We start from the raw sequence: 12,397 nt of genomic DNA, 5'->3' as shown, positions 1-12,397 counted from the left end.
CTTTCTGACCCAGGCTGGAAACTCCATGTGCGTGCACCGGTTACTTGCATTACACCTCTTTAGTAATTTGAGAACAGGCAAGGACAAAGTTTCAAAAGCTAGAAACTCTCAGCATAACACTTCCAAAACAAAGTGCACAGACTTTCTCTAAAGTAGGTATCTTCAGTCGTTTCCATACACTGTAGAAGGCTCTTTATCCATATCCTGACTCTGCAGCAGACCGGACTGATGGACACCGGCAACAACATCATATCTTATACTATGTGCACCCCTGGATCGGTCCCCCATCCTTTTTTTTTTTTTTTTTTATATATATACAGCAGAGGACCAGGGGGTCAGACCCAAAACAGCCCACCAAGAAAGAAAAAAAGTAACCTGCTTACATGCTGTTTCTTGATCATTACCTCTGCAGTCATCAAATGCCCAGTGCTAATGGGGCATTTCTGATATGAGGAAGAAAAGTCCTGCTCCTCTACCAAAATACCCACCACGCACAGTCACAATAAGTCGGTAGATGTGTAACTTGATTTTTTTTTTTTTTTAATTAGCACAGCTGCCATAGTACAGGTCCAGTAGCATAAAGAATGCTGTGCTAACTCCTCAAACTATGCCCTCACTGAAAATATTGTGTTCTTTTCTTTTAAAAAGCCCTGATTGCCTATGCAGGGCAAGAAACAGGTTCACTGTCCACTCTTGTCATTGATACCTCTTCCTTTTTCCCTCTGCTCTTTTTACTGCTGTAAATAAAGAGAACTACCTGGTAGTTCCAAGTAGGGATGAGCTTCGTGTTCGAGTCGAACATACGTTCGACTCGAACATCGGCTGTTCCGAATTCCGAACGTTATGGGGCGTTTGCGCCAAATTCGTGTGGCGCTCACGGCCCACAATGCACTGCGTCATCACAGTGCATTGCTGGCTCATGATTGGCCAAGCATGCACTGTGACCCCGCATGCTTGGCCAAGCACAGCGCCAGCAGCGAGGAGAGCCATGATTGGCCACAGGCATCCTGCTGTGTAGTACACGCCCCACACTATATAAGGCCGCCAGCGTGGCGGCCTAGTGTAGTGTGTTGGCGTCTGAAGCAGTTAGTGGGTGTTCTGTGTACCTTCAACACAGTACACACCGATCGTTATCGGCCGTTTTTTGTTCTTGCTCTTCTGTAGTGGTTGTTGTCTGCTTTGCCCTGACCGCAATATACACCGCTATATTCACCTCACCTATATAGCTCGTGATCTATCTTTTATAATAGAGCTTGCAGTCAGTAGTGTTAGGAGCTTGTGCGTGCTGTCTGCATGCTCTGTACCCAGTACACACCGCTATATCCACCTACATAGCTCTTCTCTATTTGAGCCCACTTGCCATCTACAGGAGTTATTGGAAGTTGTGTGTGCCCCCAGCACAGCACAGTATACATCTGTATATACCCCTTTATCTCTGGTGTTCTTTAAAAAAGGCATCTGCAGGAGTTAGTGGGTTTTTTGTGCCTCCAGCACAATATACACCTGTATCTACCCTTTATTGCTGTTCTCTAATAGAGGCATCTGCAGGGCTTAGTGGGTGTTGTGTGACTCAATTACAGTATACCCCTTTATCTCTGGTGTTCTATAATAAAGGCATCTGCAGGAGTTAGTGGGTGTTGTGTGACTCCAGCACAATATACACCTGTATCTACCGTTTACTGCTGTTCTCTAATAGAGCCATCTGCAGGGCTTAGTGGGTGTTGTGTGACTCCATTACACTGCTGTTTTACCCAACTCCCTTCAGGCCATTACCATGTCTGGAAGGCCAGCAAGGAGAGGCAGACATGCGCGAGCCGGTAAAAGAGAGGCTCTGTGTCTAGAGACAACAGTGCTGGTCGTGGACGCGATGCATTGTCATCAGCACGTGGCCATGGGACACGCTTGTCCTTCTTTTCGGCAGCTGGACATGTTGAACCGCAACATGCCAACGACTTGGTAGAGTGGATGACCAAGCCCTCTTCATCCTCCTCATTCTCTCTCACCCAGTCTCAGGGTACTAGCAAAGCAGCTGCCAACGCATCGTCTTCCCTCCTCTCAATGTCATCATCAGTGACTCCTTCCCTAGACCCACCATGTCCTCCTGAGGAGTCTCCTGAACTCTTTGAGCACAGTGTTGGGTACATGCTCCAGGAGGATGCCCAGTGTTTTGTAGGCTCTGATGATGACACTCAGCTAGAGGAAGGCAGTAGCGTGAGCGCAGAGAGAGGGGGATGCTCAAGGACAGCAATCTGGCAGTCATGTTCCACAAGCTGCAGCATACTGCCAGGTTTGCTACAGCGATGAAAAGGGAGGGGATGATGAGGGCACTGACTCCACGTGGGTGCCTGGTAGGAGAGAGGAGGAGGAGGAGGCACATGTCCAACGAGGCAGGATGCCCTCCGGGGGCCAGCTTAGGGGCAGCACACCGACTGAATCACACCGCAGAGCTCCGTCTGTGCAGGGCACTGCCTCTGCGCGTTATTCTAAAAGTTCTTTGGTGTGGGCCTTTTTTGAGACGAGTGCATTAGATCGCACCGCTGCTATTTGCAACATATGTCTCAAGCGTATCTCGCGTGGCCAAAACATCAGCCGCTTGGGCACCACATGCTTGACCAGACATATGTTGGCCTGCCATGCAGCTCGTTGGCAAGCGTACCTCAAAGACCCACACCAAAGAACAAAGCGGACCTCTCCTTGCTCCTCATCAGCTGGCATCTCCAACCCCACTAGACCTTCAGTCCTCTCTGAAACCTGCTCTGAGAGGAATGAAGGTGTAGAATTAGGTGTGTCACAGCCAAGTGCTTCCGGGCACTCTGCTAGCAGTACACCCACGTCCGATTATAGCAGGCAAATGTCCCTGCCCCAGCTGCTGGACCGGCGAAAAAAGTTCACTCCCAGCCATCCACATGCCCAGCGGTTGAATGCTAGCTTGGCTAAATTGCTAGCACTTTAACTGCTGCCTTTTCAGTTGGTAGACTCGGCCCTCTTCCGTGAGTTTGTACAATGTGCGGTTCCTCAGTGGCAGGTCCTCAAACGCCACTTTTTCTCACGGAAGGCGATTCCGGCTCTCTACTGGCATGTGGAAGGCAATGTCCTTGCCTCGTTGGACAGGGCGGTCAGCCGTAAGGTGCATATTACTGCTGACTCATGGTCCAGCAGGCATGGACAGGGACGTTACCTGTCTTTCACGGCCCATTGGGTCACTCTTCTGGCAGCTGGGAAGGATACAGGACAAGGTGCAGTAGTGTTGGAGGTTGTTCCGCCACCACGCCTCCAAAATGCTACTATTGGTTGTGACACACCTCTCCTCCACCCCCTCCTCTTCTTCTTCCTCCATGGCCTCTTCCAGTGTTCTGTCCTCAGAACCAGCGGTGCTCCGTAGGCGTTCCAGGGGCTATGCAAGTATGCAGGCAAAACGATGCCATGCCGTGCTTGCGCTGGTTTGTTTGGGGGACAGGAGCCACACTGGGGCGGATGTTTTGTCAGCTCTGCAGGGGCAGGCTGAGAGGTGGTTGACGCACACCAGCTTAAGCCAGGAATGGTGGTTTGTGACAATGGCACCGACCTCCTCTCCGCCCTCCGACAGGGACAACTGACCCATGTGCCCTGTGTAGCTCACGTCCTTAACCTTGTGGTGCAGCGGTTCTTGGGCAGGTACCCGGGCTTACAGGATGTCCTGAAGCAGGCCAGGAAAGTCTGTGTGCATTTGCGCCGATCATTTAATGCCTGTGCTCGGCTGGCTGAGCTCCAAAAGGAGTTGAACCTGCCCAAGAACCGCCTTATATGTGACATGCCCACCAGGTGGAACTCAACGTTGGCCATGCTGCAGCAGCTGCACACGCAGCAGAGGGCCATCAATGAGTACCTGTGTGACTACGGCACCAGGACAGGGTCAGGGGAGTTTGGTTTTTTCTCACCACGCCAGTGGGGCATGATCAGGGATGCATGCACTGTCCTGTCACCGTTTGAGGAGGCCACAAGGATGGTGAGCAGTGACAGTGCATGCATCAGTGACACTGTACCTCTTGTCCACCTCTTGGAGCATACGCTGCGTGGAATAATGGACAGGGCACTTGAGGCAGAACAGAGGCAGGAAGAGGAGGACTTCCTTGCCTCTCAAGGCCCCCTTTATCCAGACAGTGTTCCTGCTGTGCCACCCATCACACAGGAAGAGGATGAGGATGAGGAGGAGGAAGAGGAGGAGGAGGAGGATGATTGTGTCAGCATGGAGGTGGAGGCTGGCACTCAGCAGCAGCAGCAGTCTTGTAGGGATGCTTTACAGTCCCAAGAAACACGTGGACTTGTACGTGGCTGGGAGGAGGTAGCTGTGGATCATGTTGTCCTTAGTGACGCAGAGGACTCCGGACCGAATGCCTCAGCTAACCTACGCTGCATGGCCTCCCTGATCCTGCAAAGCCTGCGGAAGGATCCTCGTATTCTTCGGATCAAGGAGAGGGACCATTACTGGCTGGCCACTCTCCTTGATCCACGGTACAAGGGTAAGGTTGCCGACCTTATCTTGCCATCGCAGAGGGAGCAGAGGATGAGACATCTCCGGGAGGCCTTGCAGAAAGGTCTGTTCAACGCGTTCCCAGAGACTGGGAGGTTACAAACTCCTGGTCCTGGACAACATGTTGCTGAGGCATCGGTCAGAAGGAGCAGTGGAGAAGGTGGCCGTCTGACTGATGCTTTCAGACAATTTTTTAGTCCGCAGCCCCAAGGTATGATCGGTTCCAGCAACCATCGCCAGCGTCTGATTTACATGGTGCAGGAATACCTAGGGGCAAGGTCAGACTTGGACACCTTTCCCACCGAAAATCCTCTGGCTTACTGGGTCTTGAGGATGGATCACTGGCCAGAGCTTGCACAGTATGCAATTGAGCTACTGGCTTGTCCTGCATCCAGCGTTTTTTCGGAACGCACCTTCAGTGCTGCTGGTGGCTTTGTTACCGATCACAGGGTGCGCCTGTCCACCGAATCAGTTGATCGACTGACCTTCATCAAGATGAATCAGTCTTGGATCACCCACAGCTACCAAGCACCTGAAGCTGATGTAACCGAATAATTTTTTTTTAAATATCACATCCCTTCAAGACTGCCTATGCTGAGTGACTGTCCTGTTATGTTGATTGTCTATCCTCTTCCTCCTCCGCTGATATGTTGGAAGAACATTTCTGGCTCTGGGTGATGCCATCAGCCCAATTTTTCTGCCCCTGTTTAACAGGGGCGTTTAATTACAATTTTTGATGCAATGCTTTGCAGCAGGGCTAATTCCTGCAATAAAACTAGAGTATATGGAAGAGGTTGCAGTGTGGTGGCACCAGCACCAGTGCCTAAGGCCCAATTTTTCTGCCCCTGTTCAACAGGGGCGTTTAATTACAATTTTTGATGCAATGCTTTGCAGCAGGGCTAATTCCTGCAATAAAACTAGAGTATATGGAAGAGGTTGCAGTGTGGTGGCACCAGCACCAGTGCCTAAGGCCCAATTTTTCTGCCCCTGTTTAACAGGGGCGTTTAATTACAATTTTTGATGCAATGCTTTGCAGCAGGGCTAATTCCTGCAATAAAACTAGAGTATATGGAAGAGGTTGCAGTGTGGTGGCACCAGCACCAGTGCCTAAGGCCCAATTTTTCTGCCCCTGTTTAACAGGGACTAGTAATTACAATTCTTGATATAATATTTCACAGGAGGGCCCGTTCCTGTGCCCACCCAGAGTAACTGTGAGGACTTATAGTGTTGTGGCACCAGCACCACAACCACCAAAGGTCAATTTTTATACCACTGTTCAACAATGGCATGTAATTACAATTCTTGATATAATCGTTCACAGCAGGGCGCTCCAGCGCCCAGCAAGAGTCACTTTGAGGGCTTGCAATGTTGTGGCAAAACCAACACCTTGTTCCGCCATTTCTGCAGAGCATATAGGGCAGGCCTCTACTTTCAAACATCCAACTTACAAACATCTCCTACTTGCAAACGGAAGGAGACAACAGCAAGTGAGATGAAAAAAGATGGACGACAAAACAAATTATACAGGGGTGATAACCCTTCCCTATGTTTTCCAAAAAGCTTAAAAATAGTTTTTTTGACTGGAGCTACACTTTAAAAATGTGCCAGTTGAAAATTACAAACAGATTCAACTTAACACAACAGACCTACACAGTCCCTGTCTTGTTTGCACCGCCTGTATACTGCTGTTCTGAGTATATAGGGCCTGGGGGCCACACGCATTTCCTTTTTTTAATATGGGTACAGGGTTCCCCTTAATATGCGTACAAGACCCAAATAGGCTGGTAAGGGGCAGGGCGGGCTACCAATGCCATTTTTCTCAATGATTTTCAACCATATTGCAGGAACCAGATATAACATTAAAACCTCAAGCAGTTTTAAATGGTGTTATTTCCGTTTAATGTCATTTTGTGCAGGGACTGTTCTAAACACGGGAAACACGTGGCACTTCACAGGCATACTACAGACACCCCCCAGGCACCATATTTAAAGGAATATTTCACATTTTTTTTTCACTTTAATCGTCATTAAAATCAGTGCTCCCGCCAAAACGGCCATTTTTAAAAACATTTTAGGCATTGACCCATGTCCCCTGGGGCAGGAGCCAGGTCCCCAAACCCTTTTTAGGACAGTATCTTGCATATTAGCCGTTAAAATTAGCACTTTTAATTTCGAGTCCCATAGACTTCAATGGGGTTCTAAAGTTCGTTCGAATTTGGGGTCCGTTCGAAAGTTCTGGTGCGAACCGAACCGAGGGGTGTTCGGCTCATCCCTAGTTCCAAGTATGTGGATCAGTACACATCCTGGCAAGTGACAGCAATTGTGTTTGGCTTTACTGTTGAACAGTCTATGCACAGCGCGCTGCACGTCTGTCACAGTCTTCTTTTTTTTTATTGCTGCCAGGCTACTTGGTAATTATCAACTGTTGAAACAACAAATACTTTAGTTAGGAGTATGTAACATACAGCACACTATAAAGATTGCAGCGAAGAAGAAGCAGGGTGTGTCAGGTAATATATAGGTAGAAAGCACCTGCAGAGTACAATGTGCTCTACATCCCTCCTCACACACCCAGATGCCCCAGTGTCGCATTTTCCTCTAGGCTCCCTGTAGCTAAAAATGCCACTGCCCTTCACTATGTACTCCTGGTCCTGCCTGCAGCATTTGTTTGATCTTTATCATCCACCTCTTTGACAACTCTTCTCTTCTCCCTTTGGATGCAGGAAGAGATGGTTATAACCCCTAATGCTGCGTATACACGATCGGAATTCTCGTCGGAAAAAGCTCTGATGGTTTTTGACGGAATTCGGCTCAAGCTGTCTTGCCTACACATGGTCACATCAAATTCCGATTGTTTATAACGCGGTGACGTACGACACGTATGACGGGACTAGAAAAAGGAAGTTCAATAGCCAGTAGCTTCTGTCTCCTAGTTGAATCTGAGCATGCGTGATTTTTGACGTGTCGGAATTGCATACACATGATCGGAATTACCGATAGAAAGTTTTTCCGTCGGGAAAATTGAGAACATGCTATCAATTTTTGGCTAGCAGAAATTCAGACAGCTAAATTCCGATGGAGCATACACACGGTCGCATTTTCCGATGAAAAGCTGTCATCTGTCTTTTTCTGGCCGGAATTCCGATCGCGTGTAACGCGGCATAACAGTTTTGTTTTTTTTGCTAAGTGTCCCATTTCCCTTGATTTTCTGTTATATTGCCATAACAGGAAGGGAGGGAATCCCTGGTTGTCACCAGGAACTCTTGTCCCCATTGGAAGATTTCCACTATTCCTATTTTGGTGACCACCCAAATTATAGGGGTTTCATTTACCTTCACTTTGAGTAATAATGGTAAATAGGACAAACAGAGAGGTGAAATCCCTAAAGTGGTTGTAAACCCTTACATTCTGTATACCCAGTGAAGTGACTGGCCTCAGGTAATACACAGAGATTAAACAAATCCTCCATAAGAAAAAGGACTAGAGTTCACATACCTCGGGACATTAAAGGTGTCTACAACATTATAAATAGCAGTACCAGAGTAGTGTATTTGGAAAAATACAAATGTAGTTTTTATTTTAAATTACAAAAATATTTTAGTAAAAAAGAAATACAGAAAAAAGCACACAAATTCATAAAAACAACATTGTAACTCAGAAAATCTATTGTTACACTGCAAATACATTTGTGCACAGTTACTACCATTTTTTCAACATGTTTCGCTCGGCAGAGCTTCTTCAGGAGGTAATTTATGTGGAGACTGTTGAACAATAAAATATATATGTAGCGGCCATAACCCTTGCAGGGCAGCATTAACTTATTGGGCTTACCAGTTACATTCTCTTGGCCTGCTCTTCCACATCTAGGGGTTCCTAGGGTTGATGTCCAACAACTTGAACGCTGACACAAATAAAGTCCCCTTTGAAAGGTTATATTTGGAGGAGTAACATCCAATAACACAGTCACTCATGGGAACAGAGGGCACGGGTGAAGAACTCGGGCACCTTGAACTGCAGGTCTACCAAAGTCTCTAATTCCACCCAGAGTGTAGCCACTCACAGCTGGGTACTTCAAGGCTGAACAGATCTCTAGGCAGAGATCATGGCAGTCAGCACATTAACTCAAAACTTGAAGCAATTCTATGAACATGTACAAGTTGTAACTTAGAGTGAACAGGAATCTTTTTCTTCAGTACCTAGAACGTTCTGTCTCCTTGATAGTACTGGAAAAAGCGTGGACTCGTCAGTGTCCTTCCCAACTCAGTAACCATGCACTTTTCAGGATGACACTTGCCGGCCCTCCTCCGAAGAGTCCTCCCCCGGTCACTTCCACAAGCTGTGGCGCCTCGCCAAGCCGAGAGCACACCCGGACACCTTGAATCCTCCCTCAGTTACTGTGCCTCAGACCAGCAGGTTCCAAGACTCGGGAACAGACGGATCCCTACCCCAGGCCAGACGGGTCTATTAGGGGCCTCTAACAGGAACATGTTACGGGATGTCAAACACCCTGTGACCGGGACCCCTCACAGGGCTACCCCGGTCCTGGAACCAGAACACACCACCCGGGCCTCACAAACTCTTCTCCCCTAAACACGTGACACACACATTAAAAGTATCCCTTCCCAGACTCCCCAGCAGGGCCTAGCACTCCCACTGATTGGCTCCGAGAAGGTTGATACTCAAAACGTCCAACCAGGCCTGGTTCTGGCCTGTCATGTGCACCTCACTGCTCACATGACCAGGCAGAATTTCCAACACAGCCCGGCCAGACCGATGTCAAGGCCAACCTATGTAATTAACCCTCAGAACCCCTACTGTTCTGAAGCAAAAACTAAATTTACATGCGTATGACATTTTGTCCAAAATGCCACCCGCTACATATATAATAGAACAAATGAATGAATATACATAAATAATATGAATCAAAATTAAGTATATTATTACAATATTGGAAAAACAATATGACAAAATCAATTGAGAAAATCTTCAGATAAATCAAAAGGAACAAAATTACACAATTACAAAAGTTTTGTCAAAAAACAAACAAAAAACTTACCAAACAAAGCTGCAAAATAATTATCAAGAATAGATAAACAGAGCTACATATTTATACGTGCACAGAGGCCCAACCGTGTGCTGATGCCCATTTCCCAATCCTCCATAAGTTGTACCTGTCTATCTAGAGCCTTCTCTTCTCTACAGCCAAAGTGCTAAATTTATAAGCCTGCCTGAGCGTTCAGAAAAAAGGGGGCAGAAAGGTGAAGTTACACTCTGCAGAGCTCAGTGTGGAGAACTCTGAGAGCTGATTGGAGGAAAGAGACACACCATCCTTCACACTACTCACAGGAACAGACCTGAGGCTGTTAATCTGCAGGAGGTCCCTCCTTGTCACCATTTTCCTCTTGTTATCAGGAAAACTCATCAGAAGTGATTCATTCTAATAACAGAGGAACGGGGCAGCAGCTGAAAATGACAGTGTTTTTGAGTACACACTATAGAGGGATATGTTTTGTTCATCTTTCATGTCTGAGGTTTACAACCATTTTAAAAGCAATATAACCTGACAGGTGTTCTAATCATTTTCCACTCTATATAAAACTAAAACTGAGAGTTGCCTAGTAATTATCAGCTATGCAAAAAGTACACAGTGTTACAAAAGAAATTGCTGTAAAGCTAGAAATGGTCAAAATTGATAATGCTATGAGTTTCAATTTAGATAACTTTGTAAATTTATAAATGACTTTGGGTTATGTTAATGGATAAACAACAAACAAGCATAACATTTTTTATATCCCTTTTAATTCTTAAAATAAATGAAAGTTGTAAGTAAAGTCTAAACATTATTGCATATTTTTGTTCCTTAAAGCTGAAGGAATGGGTGGATCTCCATAAACATAAATGTCCACGTTTATGGAATTTCGGATATTAAAGCGGAGGTCCACCCTAAAATGGACCTCCGCTCATCGGAATCCCCCCCCCCCCTCCGGCGCCACAATCGGCACCTTTCAGGGGGGAGGGGGGTGCAGTTACCTGGATAATCCAGGTAACTGCACCCACTTCCGGGCTAGCTCTCTGCGGAACGGGGCGTACGTTCCGCAGCGCCCGCCCCCTTCAGCAAGTGCCCCGCTGCGTGCTGGGAAACACACAGCTCCCAGAGGCAGCGGGGACCGTCCGGATTGCGCCGCGCGGCTCGCGCATGCGCAGTAGGGAACCGGGAAATGAAGCCGAAAGGCTCCATTTCCTGATTCCCATACCCAAGATGGCGGCGGGACCCGGCAGCCGAGCGAGCGATCGGCTTCGGGTGCCGACATCGCGGGCGCGCTGGACAGGTAAGTGTCACTATTTAAAAGTCAGCAGCTGCAGTATTTGTAGCTGCTGGCTTTTAAAAAAAAAAACGCGGAGTCCCGGTGGACTCCCGCTTTAAAGTGGTAGTAAAGCCCGCTTTGTGACTTTTACCTACAGGTAATGCCCCGTACACACGAGCGGATTTTCCATCGGAAAAAACTTGGATGGTTTTTCCGATGGAAGTCCGCTCAAGCTTGGCTTGCATACACGCGGTCGCTCAAAAGTTCTCTGAACTTTCGACCGTCAAGAACACGGTGATGTACAACACTACGACGAGCCGAGAAAAGGAAGTTCAATGCTTCCGAGCATGCGTCAAATTGTTTCCGAACATGCATAGGAATTTTGCACGTCAGAATTTGTACAGACGATCGGAATTTCCGATCAGAACTTTTTCTGACCAAAAAATAGAGAACCTGCTCTTAATCTTTTGCTGGCTGGAATTCTGCCAGCAAAAGTCCGATGGAGCATACACACGGTCGGAATTTCTGACAAAAAGCTCACATCTGACTTTTGCTGGCAGAATTTCTGATCATGTGTATGGGGCTTAAGCCTATAAGTGCTCTGAGGCTGCTTTTACACATAGGCGCTTTACAGGCACTATAGCGCTAAAAACTGCGCCTGCATAGCGCTCCTCTCACTACAGTGCGAAAGCCCGAGGGCTTTCACACTGGAACGGTGCACTTGCATCTTTGCAGAGCTGTAGGAACGGTGTATACACCACTCCTAAAGTGCCCCTGCCCATTGAAATCAATGGGCAGTGGCGCTGCATCGCCACTTTGCGGGTGGTTTTACCCCTTTTTTAGCAGATAGCGGGGGTAAAAAGCATCCCGCTAGTGGCCAAATAGCGCTGCTAAAGCAATGGTAAAGCGCCGCTAAAAATAGCGCCGCTTTACCGCTGCCAACCCCCCAGTGTGAAAGCAGCCAGAAGGTCCGTCATACCTTGCCAGAACATCAGAGCTTCATGCCAGAACTGAGGGTGTCATCGCGGCTCCGGCCAATCACACAGTTGTTGCGTATGAATCCAGAAGAAAGACAGGGGGAAGATGTCAGTCCACTCAGCAAAGACAGCATTGCATACTAGCACATTATGCCATTTTCTTACAGGTGTTTTTTTTTTTAACCAGCAATGGTTTACAACCGCTTTAAATTGGCCGTGCTATTCACATCATCTTTGGGCGAGTACAATCCTGTATTTGTTCTGATATAGAGTTATGTAACAAAGGAAAGCAAACATAGTGTGTGTGTGTACAAAAGCAGCTCAACATTTCTTTTTTTAATCAGATATGATGGTGTTGATTTGCTCTTGGATCTGGAGATGTTTGACATCACCTAGGTAATCTAGGTGGAAATATTATCATGCATTCAATGTCTGGCATACATTGCTCTACAGTATTTGATCTGTAGATTGTAGAGAATAGCAAAGAATTTCCATTAACAACATGACTATTTCACCTGTCATGTTTTTTTAGTGCAGGTTAGAGATCAAAAGGTGATGTAATACGCTGCCATAAAAATGCACTTTTATTTTTTAATAAATCGACC

The sequence above is a fragment of the Lithobates pipiens genome, unplaced genomic scaffold (genome assembly GCF_037356315.1).
Source record: "Lithobates pipiens isolate NorthernLeopardFrog02 unplaced genomic scaffold, aLitPip1_a1.2 Scaffold_18, whole genome shotgun sequence".
Taxonomy (NCBI): domain Eukaryota; kingdom Metazoa; phylum Chordata; class Amphibia; order Anura; family Ranidae; genus Lithobates; species Lithobates pipiens.
Note: the sequence above shows the minus strand (reverse complement) of the source record.